At 36.5% G+C, this 23,462-nt stretch overlaps 1 protein-coding gene across 1 annotated transcript in view; it reads left to right on the top strand.

The window, feature by feature from the left end:
• LOC102696792 (muscarinic acetylcholine receptor M3) overlaps positions 1–23,462 on the top strand; it is a 125,363-nt gene that overhangs the window by 14,882 nt on the left and 87,019 nt on the right. Inside the window, exon 2 of the mRNA XM_015362647.2 lies at positions 20,291–20,402. The gene's annotated coding sequence lies outside the window, so the exon portion shown is untranslated. The remainder of the gene's footprint in view (positions 1–20,290; positions 20,403–23,462) is intronic.

Here is a 23,462-nt window from a genome sequence, read left to right as displayed (position 1 = left end):
CAATCTAGTTGGCATGCATCTTTGGAAGGTTTGCTTGAGAGTGCTTTTAATGTGATTGCTGTACTTCTCTCAAAGTGCTGTGTTATGCTGGAGCACCAAAGTACAGCACTCATCTGTTAAAGCACACACAGCTGCACCTTTTTAAGTGCTGTACCTGAGGATACTTTCTTGCTCTTTAAAAATGATCTAAATTGAGGCAATGATTGCTTTATTAAAAGGGTTAAAATATTCATGTTTTAATTAAAGTACGGATAATTTTGCACAAGAATTATCATTAGCATATAACATCATAAACGTTTTGGCTGACACTTTTATCCATGGTGATTTGCAAAGGTTAAATGAAGCAAAATACAATCGTGTATAGAAAGAATAATTTAAGATTTTTCTAAATACCCCATTAATTTTTCTCATGTAGCTTTGCCAAATTATTTCACAGCCAGTTTACCTACCATTCTGTCTGCCCATCTGTCCCTCAGTCTAGCTACTAATCTGTAATTCAGTAAACATTTTTTGGGGGGAAGGCTATCTTCTGGAATGGTATCCAAATATACTGTACATTTTGAATTCCCTGTTTCAGTCGAAGGTTTTTATTAAAACTTTAATATTTGGATTGTGGGCAGAATGAAAAAAAAACATTGTCAGTTTGTAAGTTTTACACCCACTCAGACTTCTCTATAGGATTTTATTTGCTCTTTGATCCTCTTTTCCAGCGATTTCTTCTGAGCCACTGCCATTTCTCACCACACATCGCTTTTCATCAGAGGAACACTTGTGATCTTCACTTTGACAGCTCTATTCAGCTTAGCGTCGTTGTGTAAAAGATACCAGTATGATCATGATAATAATTGCTTGCAATTGTCTGCAAGCAATTAATTGCAAGCAAGCGAATTTCATTACAAAACTACAAAAGGGGACTCGCTTCACCACTGAGAAACAGTAGATGACACATGGCACTCATTCTGCTCCAGCAACCCTACTACACCGCTGGTCAGGCAGAAGAGAGAGAAACCGGCTCATCAATTGGATTATGGGGGAAAATAAGGTAGGGTACATTATGCAAGCCTGAAATGGAATTTCCTCAGGACACCAGGTTAAACACCTCATATCTTCCAAAATGTGCAATAAAATAATATGAGCTTTTTTTTTTTGCATATTTTCCCTAAACATGTGACTATTTACATAATGGCAAAAATGTGAAAAATAAACTTTTGTCTGGTATGTTTCCATCATCTATGAATGCTAAGTATTGTAGACAGATTCCTACTGCAAATGCAACTTTACAGGATTTATGTAGTTGAGAACTTGACACGTTATAATAATAAAGAGATTATCCGGGAATGTGTCAATTTGGCAAGACTTAAAAGGCAGTGGAAACAATAAGGTTAAGCCACAATGACAGTTGGTATCACAAAGATACTAAAGTGAACTTTGTAGTCTGTTAATATAGATAAATGGGGATTTTTCATGATTTTAATTAAATGTGCCAGTTCTTATGACAAATATCATGGCATCCTGACAAGCAGTGTAAATTAAGCCATCGGAAAAAAAGTGAATTTTTTACTTAATACAAAGTGTGTAACCCAAAATGGAACATTAAATAACATGAAGAAAAGGAATGCTTTTAAATTGCTATCATAAAAAGAAAGACTGGATAACCCTGAATCATTCATAATGTGAAAGGGCTTTAATTTATACAGAACTATGTAAAAAAAATGTTTACAGAGAAACTGTTCAACTGGTGATTGATGCACAAACAAAGGGTTTGAAAACATTTCTAGCTTAAACATTTGCTTTATTTTGTCATATTATTGGGGAGAGTGGTTTTTTCAGTATTTATAACCTGACTCAGGCTTGAACGTTGTGATTATTAACTTGAATTGGGCTGATTCTTTGTACAGTGGAAAAAAATATTTTTTTAAACTGCAAAACTTTATCTGTATATAAAAAACACCTGGTGTAGCATAGAGGTTGGACAAATTGTAATATTCCATCAATTCTTCAAGTACAAATATTTTTTAAAGTTAAATTTCAATTGGGACAACACAGTGAATACAAGCCATTATTAAATGTTCCGTAATTACACACTCCCAGTGTTGGGGAATACTGAGAGAGGTCATGTTTTATCTTCTATGAACACATAATGTACTACACATGTTTGCCATAATGTACAACAGGAATGAGTTCTCAGAGACCAATCTCTCAGTCTTTCAGCTTGTTGTACTAGATACTGACTTTTTCACTCTAATAAGCTTAAACGTGAACATAAACTCTATAAAGGTAATCAGGGCTGTTTTAATAAACAAAAAGTAGGTACAACTGCCTTCTAAACTGATATTTAACAAGAGACACCTCTCTGTCCCTTAAAAATGCAAGCCAATTAATGAGAGACAAACTCTGCCTTGCATATTCCCAAAGGAGACTGCAGTAGTTCAAGTAATAAGAACATTCACTCCAGTGTCTTGCTCTCTCCAACCACTAAGTTTCCACACTATGGAGTCTTTCTCTGCAGTCTCCTTTTATAGTCCACCATGTGGTAACGTCTGGTCATTTCAGGGGATTATGGGATGTTTGTGATCTGTAAGGAGACCCCACGTGTGGATCTTATTCAGTTATGGTTTCCTCAACTGATTAGATAAAGGACCAGCTGAGCAAACAGCAACACCCCCTTCATCTAGTTCCAGCCACACTGCAGCTGAGGGTGGGGTGAATACCCTCTTCTAACTTACAAGACATTCATCAGTATAGACCTTTACCTATTTTAACTTTTTAAAAAGACTCAAATGTATTTCACCCGAAACTCTGTGATACAGAGAGCATGTTTGTCTCCATCTGAGTGCATTTTGACCTTACTCAGGACTTACTGTACACAACTGTACAATTAGATTTCTCTGCAATAATTTCCTTGCCATATTACAGCTTCAAGATGACGTCATTAAGTTACTATAATAAGGTACTGCTTTTTATTTTATTTTTTTTCAGGGATATGATGAGTGGAAACAAAGAAATGATGGGCGCATTTCTGTTTTTATAACCAGTACTATGCTCAGTTTGGAATTTCCAGTAGTTAAAAACTTATTTCTATAACCTCTGAACCAATGTAGTGGGAAAAAGGACCATGCACCCACTGCCTTTACATGCCACCACGCATTGAGGCACTCATGATTTCACACAATGAGAGCACTGAAGTGCCGGCCAGGAGAGAAACACGAGCACTGATTCCTTAGGAAGTTCGTGGACAGATGGCAAACCTCAGAGGCAAAGTTGTGTAGCATGCTGAACATACCCTGACTGACACAAGTGCATCCAACCCTAACAACGCTTGGGCTGTTGTGCACTACAGCTTGGGGAATCCCAGTCAGAGTTGGCTAATAATATAATCCGGGCTTGAAGCACCAACGTCTGGACTATAGGGCACAATCTGTGCTTTGAGCATGCTTTCACTGATTGACAAACTGCGGGGACCACAAATGTGTACTATATCTCAGCAGTTTAGATCATTGCTTATTTGAACTGTTTATGATTTATTTCTCCACAAATTCACACTTTCAAAATTAGATTCTTTGTTTCCTGTATGGAGGTAAACTCTTAGAATTACACAAATAACTTGAATTAAATACTGTATGGCTATGGTCAAGTTAAAAAAACCTGTAATGTGTACTGAAGCAGACCCAAAATCTTTTAAACCTGGTGTTAACATCAAGGATGGCATGGTCATTGCCCTTTTTGGGTAGCCAATGTAGTTTGTAGTTTGAGTAGTAGCTTTTATAGGTATTTTCTGATTTGTTCATAATGAGTACATTGTATAGTACATTTGTATGAAATAGTAATAATACAGTATATGAAAGTTTTGCTGGTACTGTACAAATAATTATAATTATGTGCACATATTTCGTGCTCCACTTATTAGGAAAGTTGATCCTCACTATATAAAATATCTCTGCATTGACTGAATTTCCATCATCGCAAAACATTTCTCAAACTTCAAGCAAAATAATTGGATTACTTTGCTGGGTTGCGCAAGCAGGTCTTTCAAGGAAGACAGAAATAATACATTAATACTTAAATCCAGGTGGATGCTGCACATTGGTGGTGGCGGAGGGCAGTCCCCATTACCTGTAAAGCGCTTTCAGTGGAGTGTCCAGAAAAGTGCTATATACTGTAAGTGTATGGAGTTATTCTTATTAAATCAGTCTCATTGAAGGAGCAGTCTTTTTCAGAAAATGTGTTTAGAAGTACAAATTTAAAAATATTCAAATGTTTAAAGGCTTCAGGGAAGCATTTCTACACTTCCTACATTCCTACAGCATTCCTACTCTTCATTTCTACCTTCTACATTTAATTCTAAAAATACTGAAGACAAAGATCAAATATCTGCATGCTGTAGCTTGATGGTCCCTTTACAGCTTTTAACAAATTTTGTTCAGATTTGTTCTGCATTCGTTGTATTAGATAAAGTATATTATACATATACGTTATTATTAATATTTAAGGCCTCTCAGTATGCATTTTTGAAGTGTACTAAATTATGTAAATATTTGACTTCTTACAGCCCTAATCTTGGCAATTGAGTAGTAAGATAATTATACTCCTGGGCTAGCTTTAAAAGAGAGATTCCCACACGTGCATATAGAAGATGAAATATGCTTAATCACCAGAAACACAATGGGCCAAGGGCAAGCTGAATTTATTTTATATCATCCTGGATTTAACCCTCGTCTCCTGTGAAAAACTCTGCCTAGACTGGGATATTGGATAGAGTACTATACATTGATGAAAAGGCTTACTGTTCTTATTAACAAAATACTTTTTAATTCATTTTGCACATTACACATTTTGTGACTAATTCTGACATAAGCAAGTACTTCACAAAAAAGGAGGACAGGTCCCATCTCACTCTAATCACTGTCTCTACGGGTAAAAATACAAGCTTTTCTGGACAACTGTTTCCTGGAATTCATCATGTTGATACTCGCTTTAGTCTGTTTGCCACCTGCTGCTACCACCTCTTCTTCAGCTCAGATTTATTTTTTTTCTCATTCGTTTGCCTCACTATAGCTTTCAACCAAGTCCCCATCAGCCATCCTAGCCTACCATTTTCTAACCTTCATCTTAATGCTAAATCTTCTATCTTGAAATAAAATCTTCTGCTACATCTTTTGCCTCAGCTGCTGCTTTGGCTCAGATATAACTGACTCTTACCTCTCCAATAGATCTGCTTGTTGATCCAGACCAATCCAGATGGAGTCTTTCTTGAAGTCAACACCTCCACATGTTCTGGGGCTCCTGATCAGCTCCTTTGACCTATATTTCTTTCATGGCAGCTTCCTACAACGAAACAGCAGTCTTTTCATCCAGCTGATACGGTGCTTCTTTTTGCCAGGATCACATCAGCTTCCAGTTCAGCTGCTCGAGGACTGGACTGTGGCTCATTTAGACAAAGGTTTGCATTTTTACATGTTCTACCAACAAAAACAACCTGTTTCTATGACACATGGAAACAGAAGGACCTGCTTTCCCAGAAGGCTTTCTTTGTTCCATCTCAGTCTACAGATACTCACAGTTGCCCCATTCTTTTCATTCAGGTAAAGCAAGTGTGCAAAGTGTGCTGCCTGTTATACTCCAGTTGTTTCACCTTTTCTCAACCAGTTTTGCACCGTTCTTTTGAACACCATTTGGATGGACAATGTGTTCTTTTCCAGAATCACCTTTTTTGTCATTGCTACAGTATGTAACAATGTTCTGCCTTCTTTTGAAGACAGTAATCCTTTTGATTTGTAACCTTACAAATCACTAAGAACGGTAGTGTAGGCTTTATGATTGGATTTTGTGTGAATCCCCTATTCTTTGCGGTATTGTACTGTATGTCCTCTAGGTATAGCTACTCAGAAATATTCTGGGGGACAGAATCTGGTATTTGATCTTTCTCACAGTGCTCCTCACAATGTTTCTGCTCCTTGCATCAAGAGATCCCAGTCACTGGCTTCTCCATGCACTAGTGTAGGTTTCAACCGATCACTCTGTTCCCCTTTTTAAACTGGCAGATCAAAATACCTGGATAGCTCCAATGCCTATAATGTTACACTTCTTAATCTTTTGGGAGTTCTCTGGTGTGATATGTTCATCTTGGCTTTGTATTAGACTTTCCTACATTGTAGGAGCAGCCCCCAGATTTCCAAAACACTGCCTGATGACCTTTGTCAGATATATAAAAAAACAACAGCTTTATTTTGTGCATCATCTGCTACATTTTTTTTTTTACCATTGATTTTTCTCCATGTGTCTCCATCCTAAGGATTAAAACAAAAATCAGAAAGTGGGCATCCCCCTTGCTAGTATCACTTACCCTCTCTTCTTACTGGACAACCTAGAACTGTTTTCATCCTTTTCACTCTGCTTTCAATATCTGTTTCTCTGCCTTGGGTCTCATAACAGTCTCTTCCATTTCATGCTTTATAAAGACAAACTTACAGAAACATTTTTTTTTGTTTAAGTTTACTTGTGATGTGATTTTTGTTTTTTCCAAATTACTGTCCAACTAATTCTTCCATATCACATTCTCAATGTTTCAAAGGATTACAATGCTTGGAAACATCTTGTGCTAAGAAACTACATCTAATTCAGGACATCTTGCATGCTGTTTTCATTTTTCAAATCAGGTTATCTCTCATGTTAGGCAGAACAAAATTCTCGAGCCTTTTCTGCTTCGGCTTCTTTACCTATTCTCAATTTATGGCTCCTTCTTGGTCCACTTTTGACTTCACTTCATCTCATCCCTGCATCTGTGATCTACCTGTTCTAACTAATGACACCTGTTTCTCCCATCTTTAAAAGAGGAAAATGGATCAGTCAAGGAAAGGCTCTATCATTTATCTGTTTAAATTGGATTTTTACCTCAGCCCTTACCCTCCACTTCTGTCCTTTCTCCATTTCCGCTTATCTGTCATAGAGCCTTATCCTATCAACCATTCCTTATTAATGAATATGAACAAGCAGTGTCGTGCAGCTGCAACATGTCTTAATGAAATCTGGTTTCTCAGCTGGGCAATTTTGTGGCCACTTCTTTCATTTCAGAGCAGCCACTACAACAGTCCAGAGAGGACCACCTTTTAGAGCTTTACTTTGAAATGGTCATTGAAGATCTTATAGGTGCTCATTTTAATATGAACAGTTAGCAAAGACCCACTTGAGGCTGAGTACCTCATGTCTACAGTTAAACTGTCATCTCTCGGTAAGGAAGACAGGCAGTGTAAAATATTTCTGAATTCATTTAATACCCATGTAGAAGGATTGCTCACAGCTTCTGATCATAGGATTTTTCTTATCCTGCACCTAATAATGTTAATTTTGTAATCGCCTTCAAGTTTGTCTACTTGTCTGTATTCTTCAGTAACTTTACTCTTAATGTGCTTTAAATTGTTTTGGGGATTTAACTGCCTTGTCCATATGGCCAAACATCATCTGTCAAACCTTAGGCAAACCTTATATTGTATGTGCGTCATTCTTAATGCTATAACAGGATCTAATTCTTCATGGCGAGTGCAGATTTGCTCATCTGCTTCACTCCTTTGAGAGCTGACTGTCTCTTCCTCAGGGCCAGGCATCATCCTTCAAACTGAGGAAGTTAAGATCAGACATTTCTCTGAACACTCTTTCATTCCCGAGAATGAATTATATCACTGGAACTACCAGGAGTTATTGATCGCCATAATATTTTTGGGTTATTAATGATAATTTTCAACACGTGTGTGTGTGTGTGTGGCCTCACTGATTCACTCTGTGGGGATTTCAACTTCCTTGTCCATATAGCTTTACTGTTGTCCCTCGAGCCAATTGGATTAAAGACTTTCTACAGTTATATTATTGGAGTCTGTGCGTATCTTTTGAAATGGTGTTATAATAAAGGGAAGGTTTTTCCTTCCTTTGATTTCCTTTTATATATAACAGCTGCAAAGAAAAAGCAGCAAAATGTATTCTTACATTACCTCCACAGTTTTTTTCAATCAGTTCCTCAAAAACAGGCCATAAAATAATTAAATTGTGCAAAAACTATCAAAGTCAGACACTGAAGTGACAGATGATTGCATCAGGTCTCTTGCATTTTGTATTTTGTTCAAAGGTCATTCTCATTTAGCCTGCACTATATTTTAGAGCACTGCACCTTTATTTTCACAAGTTTTTTTTAACACGTGTTATCCTCACAAATATTTATTTCTATAATACAACTAAATGAAGTGTACACTGATAATACACAAGAAAGTTTGAACTCTTATGTTGCAGAAAAGAAGCTTCAGTGATTAATTTGTTTCCTTATTGGGACTTAGAGATGACTTACTACTAATTTATTTTAATTTCATCCTGAGCAACTTTCTTTTGCACCAGTTTTTACTTGATAATTCAGGTCAAGTACAATATTGCTCAAGGGTACAATAGTTGTGATTCATTTGGGTTTTGAATTCACAAGTCTTCTACATCCTGTATGAGTCCAGAATCCCAACCACTGCTTCACGCTGCTCCTCTGTGTGGAGTTTATAAATTATTGTTTAAAAGGCAGCATGTATTTAAATTATTACTCTGAAAGTTGCAATTGCTACTTTACATGTATATAAACATATTATAAACACTTTTTAAAAGGCACAGACCAAGGTAATAGAACAAATGATGGGTTTATCCTGTCCATAATTAGATAATCATCAGAAATGTGAACATAAGGACATAAAAATCCATGAATGTAAGGACTCAGTGGGCTGGTAATTTAAGCCAACAGTTGTAACATCAGAAAGATGTACATGCAGTTATACTGTACCTCTGTGCTGTAATTTCCTTCAGAACGTGTGTGTCTCTGGGGTACTGTATCTTCCGACTGAAATGTACAAGGAAAGAGTAGAGGCAAAAGTACGACATTATGGCTCCTGAGCGCTTTCAGGTGTCTTTTGCTTCCTATGAAGGCTCCACAGACAACCTTCTTTCTTTTTACATTTCATTGTGGGTTTTAAAACACAGTAGCTCATGTTTTTATTTTTAAACAGCTCACATGCTGTTGCAATTTATCACTCTTATCTACCTTAAAATACTATCTTAAAAATTCTGGGGTATCAATGAGCAGGAGTATTCTGTGAGAAAACTCAAATAAAATTGATATTTGGTCTGGGTATCATTTGGGGGCTGAAACAGATATAATATCTTGTCACTATATACTTTGGGATGTAGCACGTTATTCTGCCCAGTTGTGTGTCTAAGTGCCTTGGTTACCTCCTAATGAAGGGCAAGAAGAACTAGGTGATCCTCAATGATGTGATGTTGGTTATTTCAGAGAGTGAAACAGGCCTTTCAAATGTAACAGGAAAGCATATTTGGATGAGTTTCAAAAACCAGTACCCCTTCTGGGCTAAGTGACAGAATGTTTTTTAAAATATAAAGACTCAGTTTTGTAGTGTATTGAATATTCTGAGGAGTTCCTTTCTTGAGTCTCCTGAATAGCTACGTTTTGTGAACATAAATTTGACTGTAATATACTGTATAGTTTGTGTCTCAAATTACAGTATATTTTCCTTGGCAGCAATTATATTTCAGTTAATGAGGGCACTAAGTTTTAACATCATACATTCCACAATGCTTCTTTGGTTCCTTACTTTTTATGGAAAGTCACTGGACAGTAATGGAAAATTCTTTGAACTGAGCTGAAGATGACTGATGTGTTTTTGAATTGGTCTCTTTTCCATTATTATGTATTGATAAACAATATTTACAGCTATATAATTCATACAGTTGACTTAGGTGGTATTGCCTTTAGCTTGGAAGCTGCACAAAGTTTTCTTGGAATTCTGACTTTAAAAAAAATCATAATAGAAAAAACATTTCTCAGTCCCATGAGAACTAGAGTGTTTTGCCCTGAGATAACAATAATTTCATTGTCACAGGTTTGTATTTAAGCACTAAGTTTGATATTTTTGCTGAATACATCTAAGTAGTTCAGGAGGCAAAATAGAAGAAAGCAAAAGCAACTTATGAAGAATTGGAGAAGGAATCTGTCATATAAGGACTAGAATTATCCTGTCCTTAATGTTAACCAGTGAAGGAAATGTAGTTCCTATATTACATATCCATAGAATTTTCCTGTTTGGTTTTATAAAGATTAAAAACCCTGGCTGTATACATTTTTTTGACAATAGCTGCAGGAAGTGAATAATATTTAACTAAATATGACAGAATCCAGTCATGTTTTGTAGAAAATATGGCCAGCTAAGCAATCGTTTGTTCAATGAACCTTATTTACTCTTTCTAGGAAGTTGGAACATTTTAAATTTAATAACATTATACAGTATACAGTGGGCAAAGTCCTAATATACATTTAATACTGTACAGCTGAGAGGGTCTTCTCAAGAAATTGTCAATAAGGATTTTTAAAGTACAGTACTGTACAGTATATTGCAGTAGTTAGCATTGCTGCCTTGCAGTGCTGGGGCCCTGGGTTCAATTTTGAACTTGGAGTGCTGTCCGCTTGAAGTTTGTAAGTACTGTTCATGTGGATTTCCTCAGGATGCTCAAGTTTCCTCCCACAGTCCAAAGACAAACTGGTACTGTAGTTTTTTTGGATCTTGGAAAACCGGCTCTGTTATAACTGTGTGGACATCTGGGTCTATGTGTGTCTTGTGAGGGATTGCCCTCCTGTACAGGGTGTATCCTGCCTCATTGCTTGCAGGGATACATGTAGGCTTCTGCACACCCGTGACCCTGAATGAAATAAAGTTCTTAGATAATAGGGCTGTGTGGTGGCTCTCTGGCTAAGGATCTACGCCTGTGGCTGGAAGGTTGCTGGTTCGTATTCTGCAGCCGGCAGAGGAATCCTACTCTGTTGGGCCCCTGAGCAAGGCCCTTAACCCCAACTGCTCCAGGGGCGCCGTATGAATGGCTGACCCCGCGCTCTGACCCCAAGCTTCTCTCTCCCTGTCTGTGTGTCTCATGGAGAGCAAGTTGGGGTATGCGAAATGACAAATTCCCAATACAAGAAGTTGTATGTGGCCAATTAAGTGATCTCATCTATCTTATCTAATGGTTGGATGTATATCTAAAGTAAACAAGGCATAAATATTTATATTTTTTACTTTCTAAAATAGTATTTTTGTGGTAGGTTTCAAGAGAGGTTTTACACAGTGCCTTAAAATGCTTTATTAAGAGTCTTGCAGTTCTGTTCATTGCAGTTCTTCTAATTAAACTCAAAACAGTTGTCATAGTAATATACTGTATGACAAAGTAATAAAGCTACACTCAATGCTAATCAATTGTGTTTATAATGAAGTGGTGGGACACATCCATTTTGTCTGCCAGAAATGTACAGTGATAAGACCCTACAGTATATACAGAGTATGAGCAGAAATGTGAAAAGGGGGTGGATGAGTCTTGTTCAACAAAGTTAGTTTGACTTTTCGTTCTTACAGTACATACATCATGTGAATTGTATTTGTGCAAGTAGCCCTAGGTACAGTATGCATTGCCAAACAACATTAAATGGGAAAAAAAAAACAAGGAATAAAAAAATAGACTGATGTCTCAATAGATTCTTGTACAGTAGCTTTCATGGTTCCTTTGTAATACAAAATCAAATGCTAAGCTGCATAGAAAATGCAATGGGCTCAAGGTTGATATAACTTAGAGGCAGGTTTTTCTTTGGGTCATATGAAATGTACAGTATGTGACTACCTTTTGTGTTGCATTCAAAATGCATAAACTTCCACAGGTGAGGGAATCACTGTAGATTAAGATCAGCAGTTTGTGAGAAAGAAAATTACTCTGGACAACTAATAAATATTAATTCTGGAATAGGTTTAAAACTTTGTACCCCTAGCACTGGGAAAGAATTTCTCAGCATCATCAAATTACACATTCATTCTTTAATGCACAAGTTGGCTTGGACAACAGGTACAGAAAACCTCAAATAAATGGCAAGCAAGCAAAGCCTTTAAGTAGAATGTGCTCTGGGTGAAGGTACAATATTTTTCAGTATCGTCTTAGCAGTACATTAAGTTTGCTGGCAAATGCAGCTGCTATCCTTTTCTCTTTTATAGAATTTAAGGGTATGAAGTACAGAATTTTTCATCAAGATAATATAAATGATAAATAGGTGAAGGAAAATGCTTTCTCCAGTGTGTGTGAAAACATCTTCATGGCGTTTACAGTGCCTGTAGGCATTCCTGAAAAGCTTGCCCTCCGATGTCTTTCTCTATCTGGAGGCCTCATATTATTATTCATCTTTCATCTTTGTTGCTCAGTAAAATTCCCTCAAGTTTGACCACTCTCATTAATATTTAGACCCAGCATTGCATTTATGTTTTGTTTGTTCTTGAAAGGTGTACTGCACATGTGACACTACCCATCAAGAATGAAAATAATATCTTTATTCTCTTTCTTTTATACCCTGCACCAGCAAAAATAATGATCACCAGAAGGGCTTTTTGACAAATGTGTGTTTTTTTCAGTTTCCTCTACCTCTTTTTCTTGTCATTTTCTTTTGCTAGCAGCTTAACTCTGCTGTGTGGGGAAAAAAATACAGCCTGAATCCATTTTTTCTGTTTGGCACTGCATCTCTTTAAATGCCCACTTCTGATCAACAACATGTGCCGTCACTGTAATTAGCAACAAATCCCATCATGAAGAATCCCTCATAAATCCTTCATCTGGAGGGTAAACTCTTGCACAGCAAGTTTATACTTTGCATGATTACAATGCAGATGCTGGAACAGTATTTTACTCTTCACAAGCTGGACACCTGAATAAAATATGGTACTACTAAGTGGACTATTCTTTACAGCTAGTGATATAATGAAGACTATTAGACTCTTTTACAGCAGTTCAAGGTTGACATAGTTGGTGCACTTTCTGCATACATGCGTTTCCTTTTTTCCTTTCTTCCATTAAATAGCTGCCACAGAGCAGGGAAGTGTTCATGTTTCCCACACTGCTGCTGTGAGAATGGGGACACCAGGATATTGGTGTTAATCTTAAATTGAATTTGAAGATCATTGAATTTTCTGAAATTGCTTTTAAAAGAAAAAAAAAACAAAATTGGGTTTGCCTGCTATTTTTCTTTTCATCTCCCCAGTTTGTAATCGCAGGATGGATTTTGCACTGGCTTCCCTTGCTAGTTTCCACGCAGCGGCACAGCAGCCTAAGGAACGTGTCCACTATTGAATCTGAAATGTAAACTTGTCAGTCCTCCAGAATTTCTCATGCTTCCAAGTCCCACTCTATTCTTATTAAAGCGAGAACATGATGCAGCTCCTAATGATAACACTGCACATTTACAGACACCTGACAGACCACTGGAGTCGGTTTCTGCAGCAAAGCGACATGGACAAAGTAACAGAACAAAGGAGAGACCAACCTGGAAAAGGACTATCTTCACTACCACTGACTATTAATGGGAACCTCTATCCAGATAGTCAGCTCTCGGCTGGTCCTCAGCCACTTGTGCACTCTTGCGTAGCGAATCTCAGCCACAGCTGGATACACATTCCAAATCACAGTTTATCGCCTTCACTTTGTTCACTCAGGGAGATGGCACAGTTTGCCTAAAATATGGCCCAGTGTGCCCCATTGTTTGACGATGGTTGTACAGTACCACCTTTACCGAACACTAAAAGGAAACAACCCCAATGTATAAGGAGGCTTACCACTGTGTTAACCTAGATTTAGTCACAATTTATAGCCTGCATTCAGACAATATTTTATGGGCAGATTGGAGACCGCAGGGGTAGATGGACAAGACAGACCTGGCTAATTACTGACTACATGTTTAAACATATGACAATTGGAGCTGCTTGACTCCATAGTGAGACTTAAATGAGGGAAGTGAAGGAGAATATACAGTATGAATAAAATATGCATTCTTTCAAATAGCAAGAAAGAAACTACTTTATGCTTTGTATGTTTTACTTGTACTCTCAAAAATATTTTGCTAAATACTTAAGTACTTAAGTCTTTTTGGAGAAAAAAATAATAATAATTCTAATATATAATATATAATTCTACTATACAGTATACTGTATGTATCCATAGATTTTCAATAACCATTTAGTCCAACAGAGAGCTGCAGTTTATACAATATACTGTGAATTTTACATTGAAGAGTTCACATCATGATGTAGAAAAATGATTCTGTAAAGCTCTTAAAAAGGAATCTAGACCCTTTTGCAGCTTATCTCAGGTTCAAGGTTGAAATTGTAAAATTCAGGAACCAGTGGCTTTAAATTTTCATGTCTGCAAAATAGGGTGTTTAAGCATTCCTTCAGATATTATTAATGGTCTCTCATTCTCTATATTTTATTTCTGTAAGTCACCTACAGTGTTCTGAGCTTCATTATATGCATATTATATACAGTACATCACATGTTGTATTGCAAACCTTTAATACTGTATATAGATGCAGACTTCACAAGTGTAATGAAAAAGTTTTACATTTAATCTTTCCACACAGAAAGAAAAACATGAGATGTATGTCCTTTATCTTTGCCTAAATCTCTATAAACCTACTGACATTATTCAAAATAAAAAAAACACACAAAACTGTGGAACGGGTTATGTTAAAGACAATTTTTATGGTTAATTTCAATTTAATTCGATAAAAATATGACCAGTGCCTTTCAATGATTATTGATTTTCAGTAGCATACTACAAGGTAGAAGGAAGATGGGACCTCACTCTTCTTGTGGTAGCCAAAGCCTCTGTTATTTACAGTACTTCAAAAGGCTTACAAGTTAATAGCAGTGACGTAATGGGCAGTATACCCTACTGTACAAGACTGAACAGGTACCCTAACATTTTCTTTCCCTGCAAATAGTTAATATCCTTTTTCAAATCCCTTAATAAAATGATAATATAATATCATTTATATATAAAAAGTTATATAATATGCATTTATATACTCATAGACCTAGTTGCGGCATTGATGTAGACGTTTTAAATAATTTTCTCCATTTCGCTCAATAATATTGTAGAATTGAATCAATTAAAAACATCAATCATTTGTTTAAACATTCAAAACCATAAAAAGAAAAAAATAATTATGATCCACCTTGATGGAGTCAGTTGAAAACAGATCCTCATTTACTGTAGCAGCCTAGCCAGGAGGCTTACAACAAAGAAATAAAGAAAAGGATAATCAATACAAATAGAGTGTAACAGGACATGGCAGTATTGACAAGTGTAGGTGCCAGGCAGAAAATATTTAATCGTACAACCGAAAACACTCTCAGTCTGCGGAGTATTCCTTCATTGGCAAAGACAGATTGAAATGGCTAGTATGCAGTTGCCCTTGGGAAGTTCAATTTCATAGAAGTACTTCATTTCAAACAGAAGGATGCTTTGTATAAATGAAATAAATTAAGACAGGAATGTGTTTAGGGAGGTGCCAGTGATAGCTCTAGAATCGTATAAGCCATCAGGATTCTCAGAAGCCGCCTACGAAGCTATCATGTAAAATCACCTCATATTTGGTAAGTGTCATGATGCTGTTTGTGTCTTGTTTGCTCAGTGAATGTTGGTTACTTGTTTTCTTATATGAAGTGCCATTGTATTAAATATATCAGGATGAGGGTATTGGTTACCCTTCTGTGTTTCTCATTTTCATCTGAAGTGATGATTATTACCATATTCATGAGTCATGACTACTCAACACACTTTTATCTATAGATATGAAGTTTATCACTGAGTTCAACAAAAGCCCTACAACACCTGATATACCTTAGCTGGTTCTATACATTTTATAATGTATTGTTGTACTGTGTATGCTAACTGTACTATTACAGTATATAGAGCATGTTTAAAAATCCTTGTATAAGACACATATTCCATTTAATATCCTATATTCAGAAGCACTCAGATAAAACAACATTCTACAGTGGTTGCCCTTGACAGTAACCTGACTAAAAAAAAAATCCTCTTAGCGTTTGTCTAGTGGATATTGTGTAGTGTCACCTTATCTGTCATCAAACAGCTAACTTCCCTCATCTGAAAGAGTGCAATCATACTTGTTTCACTGTTCTTTCAACAGCTCATTGCTAGTGTACTTCTTCTGCCATGTCTCCCTCTAGGTACCGGTGACTTCCTAGCACTCAGCCTTGGGTTGCCAATTATGCCTTACCTTTCATTTACCATTATACTTTACTTTTCTGAGAGCAACTCCCTGCAGTCAGTTTCTCTGCTGACATTCAAGTTAATATAAATTGTGTTGTGCAGACCTCAGGGATTACTGTGTCCATGCAGTGCCTGTAACGGTAGGAACTACTGAATTTTTAGTGAAATGTCAGCTTTTAACAGCTAGAAATGAATATACACTGAAACTATTCTGAGTGGGCTTTCTTAAAGCTTGCATTACAATCATCGTTTTTTTGTTTTTTTGGTGCTGTTGAGTTTGTCTTTTACTTAAAAAATCAGAATGAAGGTTACATTTGTTCAACTCGCAGTTATTGGCTTAAAAAGCAGTACCATTCAAGAGCACAGGGCCTGAACATCAGAAGTTCAGAAATTCTCTTGTCAAAAGGCAGATGGGCAAAGCAGTTGTAAATATGGTGCACATGATTGTAACAACTGTATTTCTCACAGCAAAGAGTTGGCATGGTCTCGGATATTAAAAATGTGTTTTAAAAATGTAATGGCTAGTTTTCTGATTGCTTTGCAAATTCCAGTGCTGTAAAATAGATTGCTTGTATGCTTTATACAGTAAATTAGTTAAAATAGTTAAAATGCTGAGTTTAGAAGAACTCAAGAGTTAAAAGAAGTCTGTACTGATCAACACTCGTTGCAGAATCTTGCTTTAGACAGTATCATGAGTCATGGGGGCAGAGATGTCTGAGAGCAACTGAGGCTTCATTAAAGCCAAGGTCACATCCAGAGGGTTTGACATACCAAAATTCTTCACATTATATGACCAACTTCCAAGAAAAGTTGCTTGTTACCGATAAGATGTCAAATTCATATTGCTACATACAGTACGTGAGTACGTTCATTACTGGAAACCGTGTGATAGTAAGAGAATATGCATTTTCTCTAGGTGCCATTTGACCTTGCTGCTGACACATTCCATCATTTTATATAAACATTTGTGGTGATTGTGAGCTTTCTTTTCTCATTATGAGTTGAGAGAGGCATTCTGATTTGTGTTATTTTCAATTCTCTCTCTGTGACATACATCCTTGTTCGACTAAAGTAGGCAGAAAGTAAGAATCTGGAGGTTTTTCTTATGATTTACTTCCCCAGAATTGGTACACCGTGGCATGAAAATAAAAAGGATTTTGCAAATCTTTCACAAATGACCTTTACCATCTTGCAGGACAGCAATGTGTTCTAGTACCATCCCTCTGTGACTGAAGTGAGCCACTTTCATAGCAAATGTTTGCCTTTATACTGTACTGTATGTGATTCATTTATTATTGATGAGGCTTCTTTTACTGGTTGAATAGTCAATTAAAATGATCCAGAAACCTAGGTTCTGGTGGGAAAGCTAAAAGTCAACAGACTAAAAAAACAATCTGATGTTAAGATGTAGATAAAACAACTTGTTTTTTAAATCAACCTTTCGGCCAGAGAGTCAACTTAATGGGCTGGCAATGTAGTTTAGCCTAATGGAGCATAAAGCAATTCTTGACCCTTGCAGTGACTTGGCAACATTTTGTATCTAATTGGTTCTGCAAAGTGACATTGTACATCTTCACTTTTTATATACTGTACCTCAGCCTTAGAGATTGCTGTTTTGTCCATCTTCAGAAGGATTAACGTACATACTGTATAGCCTTGTTCTCTACACACCTTATAAAATTACCCAATAAAGCCAAGATTAAAAGTTATAAAGAAAGTCTTTAAGAAAGTTTTAACAATGTTCACAGTCTCTGATAGATTTGGCCAGTGAGAATCCCCAGGCATGGATCTCCTTATTAGAAGGGTCTGTCATCCATTGTGTGGAACCTGGGCCTGTGTAGAGTGTGCTGGGCAAGACCTCGATCAGCAGGTCTCTGTAACAAACAGTTCTTTCCGGACCCTATGCGGACGACACAGTCCGACGGAGTGGGGAAACACTGGGGAAATGTCATGCAGGAAAACGGGGCAGAAGACAGGGGGGCGTGTCCAAGGTGCGCTGGTGCACGGGGGAGGTGTGGCCGAGGCGAACAATCCAAGAGAGTAGTCCTTAGGGAAAATCCAAAACACACGAGTAAGTCCAAAACCAGGAGATCCATCAGAACAAAGAATTAAAACCACGAAGGCCGGGTCGGAACCGGCGGACGGGGAACAGGAACGGGAACGGAGGTTAAAACCTTAATGGGACCAGGCGCTTCCAGGTCCTGGACTCGCACGATACGGAAATCAGATGCAGAGCCCGGATGAGCGTCAGCGCCTGGCTTTTAAGGTGGGCTGGGAATGAGGATCAGGTGCACAGAAATGAAGTCTTTAGTGAAAGGGCTGGAGCACCCTTAAGGAGGGGGAACTATAATCGTGACAGTCTCAGATTAAGTGTTGGACTATATATAATAAACCATTCAGGTAACCTAGATATATACAATTTAGTGCTTTATACAGTATGTAAGTAAAATTTAGCCTATGATTTATTTAATGTATTTATGTTAAATACTCATTGTTTTATGAGATGTGGTTATTTTCTGTCCAGCAATCACACAATACTCTCAGGTAACTGTATTGGTCCTTGAGTATTCAAACAATGTTTTTGGAGTCTCTGGAGTCTCTGTTACTATTCACTATGATAATTCATTGTTCTATAAAGCTGAAAAAGATATCGTTAATATTTCCTATTCTAATCAAGTTAGCATTCATGGAATTGTTAGGGACCTGACACTGCATTCTGTATAATGTGAAAATGTGGAAAGCAGGAATAACACGCAGTATACTGTAATAGCACTGCACATTAATATACAAAATATTCACCAAAGTGAAAACATCATACATGGAAGATATGTTGTATTGAATAAATTAAAGGACCATTAGAGAACTGGATTGCTCTGGTATTACACATGTTGCAAACTCTTTCCATTGCTATCTTGTTGGTCATGACTCAGTATATGATTCAACACAGGTTATCTGATCTGAGTACAGCACCAAACATTGCTTTTACCTCCGAATTATCTCAGTGGTATAATGGCACAGTTACAGAAAAGCAATGAAATCTTACTGTCCCTGGCAGATTGATGTTTGAGAATACTGACATTTTTAAAAATGCAACAAAAGAACTAAAGATGTTACTGTATGTCCTAATAGTAGCTGTTTGTTGGATCCCTTAAAAATCCATGAACTGCCCCTTGCAGAAGACCTGGTTTTGTCCATTGTTTTTCTGTTTACGCTTCTGATCTTTTCATTTTTTTAACCTGTAAGAAAACAGTTAACTTATCAGTAGGTTGAACTTACTGGGTTTTTTATTTTTGATTATGATGTCAAAGTGTTGTTTCTTGTGTCGCTGTCATTTCATGTTTTATAATGTACAGTACTGTACATTACACAAGTGCTTTAGAGATCAAAGGCAAAATAGATCATGATAATCTTTTGTGCAACTGTATTTTGCATTCATTAGCATGCTTTTGGAGCTCCAAAGGCATGGGGGTTAAAGAGAAATCCCTTGGTGAAGTGGGCAATGAGACTTTTTTGAGTTATGCTGAATATTCCATTGTTTTAAGTGGACCAAACACTGACCTTTTGTTCCATTGAGGGAGATCTTGTGGTCTGCACTTTGACTTATTGGGGTAATGGCATCAATATCTTAGATTAAATGTAGAATCCCTGCAGAGCTGTTACTCATTTGAGGAAGGAAGTCAATGTGAAGATGTTTCCCAGTTTATGAAAATTGTAATCACTGTGATTTTGAAAAGTGCTTTCTGTTTCCTCACTGTTCAACCTCTCAGCAGGCATATGCTGAATGTGACACTTAAGGGACTGTGTTAGCTGGTCTTCTACTTGTTACACTAGCTTATGTACAGTATATTAAATGACGCTGATTAATGTCAAACTAACTGGTTGTGTTTCATTGCGTGCAAGTCCTGTGTCTTTTTTGTAAAACTCTTTTATCTTGACACAATAAAAAAATAGGCTGCTTGTACTATATCTTTCTATCCGAGCTTCATTAAATCCTGTTAAAAATAATCTCAATTTAAAATTGTTGCATTGTGTCTCTGAAACTCTTGGCTCAGAAAACAAAGTTTTGAAGAGGGTTCCAGGGCACAGTTTGTCTTTATTATATATTGACTTGGGATTTATTCAGGATTATTGTACAGTTCTCTCTTTTTTTGTTTTCCTGCAGTTTCCAGTCACAATGACACAATCCGAGGCAGTGCACATTCCAAAGGACTACAGGATTGAAAGCTGTGGTTATCTGGCAGGTGATTTTCTTCATCTTCTCTCTCAAGACTTTGGTAAGTGTCCAAAACTCCACATAAAGGCATCTTTCATCCATTTTAATAACCCCTTTTATCCTAATATTCTATACATTTGTGCTATAAGGTTTTGTTGTTTTAAAAAGTCTTGTTCTAAAATGAGTCAAGTGGAATTTGTATTTTGTTTCTATAGTAATACAAATTTTTTATTTTGTTTCTGTGATATCTGTAATTGTATGTGGAGATGAGAAGATTTAATTCTCTTTTTTTCAGTACTGTATATGAATTTATGTCTCTGTGCACAAGGAGTCCTATTATTGAAGCATTTGTTGGTTTGTTCAAAAATCATTAAATACAGTGAAACATTAATATTATCTTAACTGGGGAAGGTACAGATAAAAATCTTGTGGGCAAATGTACTGTATAAATATTTTATGACTTTTATATTAATTAACATTTTTAAATGATTATGAATGCAGACACTGGAAGCCTTATGCAAACCTGCAAACTGTCAAATGCAGAGATACTAGTAAACACGTATTACATAAAGACATTTGAAGAAATCTTAAAATGTGAGAATGTTCTTATGTTTAATGATAATCCCCATAGGAAATGAAAGCTGGTTTAATTTGGAGGCAGTGTGGTAGTAATAAGTGCTTTATTATCTGTCATCCTGGAAAGAGGTGTTTTTTTCTCTCAAGAGGAATGAAAGAGCTGACCGTGGTTTTTCAGTCTCCAATTTCCAGTATTATCATGGATTGTGCCACTCCCTTTACAGGAAATCAATGTTTTCAGTGATCCCTATGGTATGGAAGGATTCTTAAAAGCTCATATTGAGTTGCATTAGAACCAGGTACAGTATAAAGTTCAGGATATGTATGCTTTGTATGTAGCATTGTTGACTTTAATATTTCTTTTTTCCTGAGTGAATTATGGGAGGACTGGGTCAATAATGGCAGACAAGCAACTTAATGTTTCTCCATGCACAGAGAACCATGTGCATGGGCACATCCTAATCCAGATGTGATTTGAAAAAGGTCTGATGGGTCATGACTGTGAATAAATGCCATGGGTATTCATTAAAGAAAGTTTATTGCGTCTGTGACACAGGATTAGTGTGCAACTAGCAGATTACCTCTGGTGGAGAGTGTCTGGTAGCTGGCCTGAGTTCCCTTGGCTCTGCACACAGCAGTGACTGACAAAAAGCTTGTGAGTGGGAAGTGATGTCATTGAGGGACTCATGAAACCTCCAGTTGCTGCTAGCTCTCCTGTATGGTACTGTGGAGCTTGCACACATGATAAAGGACATCTTGACATGAAGACTTAATAAACAATTCCTATAATCTGTAGACAGAAATTCAAACTTTTGTTTTTATTGACTGGAGGTTTTGGAGATTATTACCTGTAGTTTTATGTAGTTTTAGCACTATGGATGTTTCCCCAGTATCATTTGGTTTTCTGTTATGTCTAAGTTCCAAAGGCTTTCTTATCTTTTTAACCCCCAAAGCTCCCCTTTACATACCTGTTCATTACATATTTTACTTAGAATAATAACCAGTCTTGGGATGATTCACAAGAAATATTTTTTTTCCTATTCATGGATAAAAAAGGACCAAACATTTTCAATCCATTATTGCATAGGGTCTGCAATACTGTCTAAAGAATATACCTCAGCTTTAAATCATGATTCTCATGCACAATTTCAGGATGGAAAAGAAAGTAAAGATCAAAGCTTCTTTTTCTTATAAGAAATTATATACAGTATAAACTGTTGTATCATTTACACATTCTTACATAATTCATTAAAAAGAAGTAGAACCATATTTTGCATGGTGTCATTCTAAGCTGTTGGTTGTTCAATATAGTATGTCCACATCTAACATGAGTTTCATTTTGCACTTCTTGCAAAAAATCATACTTGTCGATCTGCGTGGTGTTATTTTTTATAGTGTTAGCCACACAATTCATCATAGACTGCAAATCTTTTAAGACGCTCATTTTTTGCCAAAAAAAATTTAAGACACCATATGGACATTTTCCACAGAGGGTATTTCTATTGATAAGTTTTAGGAGTATAATTTTGATGATGTACTGTACTATACTTTAAGTAAAAGGCCTTAGTACACCTGAAAACTATAAATTGTGAACTCTTAGAACAGTGTTACTGGGATTTGAAAATTGCACAGCATAATAACTCATACTGTACATTCTATAATATGGGGCTGAAATACAGTATAGTTGGGATGCATATGCAGTTCTGGATTCCTGAAGAACACAGCCACCCTAGGTATGTGAGACCAATTCAAGTTATGTCAGTGAATTGCAATTGAATTGAACAGAAACCAATAAGTTTGTAGTATTATAAAAGTAAAATGCAGTGCTCTGTTTTGCTCTTTTAAATTACATTCCTTGTTCATGTTTGCTTCTATTGCTGAATACTTTGTACTTCAAAACCATGGTATCCTCAGTAGTATACATATATTAAAATGTTAAAATATAATCATTTTAATAAGTTGCCTTCATCCCACAGTTTTTATTCATCCCCTGCTGTGCTCCGCAGGGAGATAAAAACTGAATTACTTAATACATGTGAGTTGGCGAACAGGTGTTGTTTTTGCTTTTCTTGTATAAAATGTAATGCTTTGACATTTCTGATGCTGTCTGTGCAATAGTTGTTCTGTGAAATTTGAAGTGCTCTTCACATGTTGGCCATCATTCAAGTGATAGAATTAAAAGAATAAACCTCAAAAACTTTTTTATCGCACTTAAAGATTCTTTGCCACTCTTAGCTGATTGATTAACTGTTTACAAAACTGAGAATGTTTCTCTGTGGTTAATGGGCAGTTATGTATTTCCAGCATGTAAAGCAATTTTCTCAGAAAACATCACTATCAAAGCATTGCCTTGATATCGTGCAAAATGTTCTGAACCAACTATGCATTCAGACATTGGTGTTGACATGGACTTTGAAAATACAAGGATGAAATAAAATCAGATTATTTTCATTTACATTGTGATGGGCCTGTTCCCATACACTATAAGTTTGAAGTAAATATAATTCTTACCTTTTTGTGGGTGGTTGTTTGTTGGCAGCAGCAG

Source organism: Lepisosteus oculatus, chromosome 17 (genome assembly GCF_040954835.1).
Source record: "Lepisosteus oculatus isolate fLepOcu1 chromosome 17, fLepOcu1.hap2, whole genome shotgun sequence".
Classification (NCBI taxonomy): Eukaryota; Metazoa; Chordata; class Actinopteri; order Semionotiformes; family Lepisosteidae; genus Lepisosteus; species Lepisosteus oculatus.
This window is presented reverse-complemented; position numbering and strand designations above follow the sequence as displayed.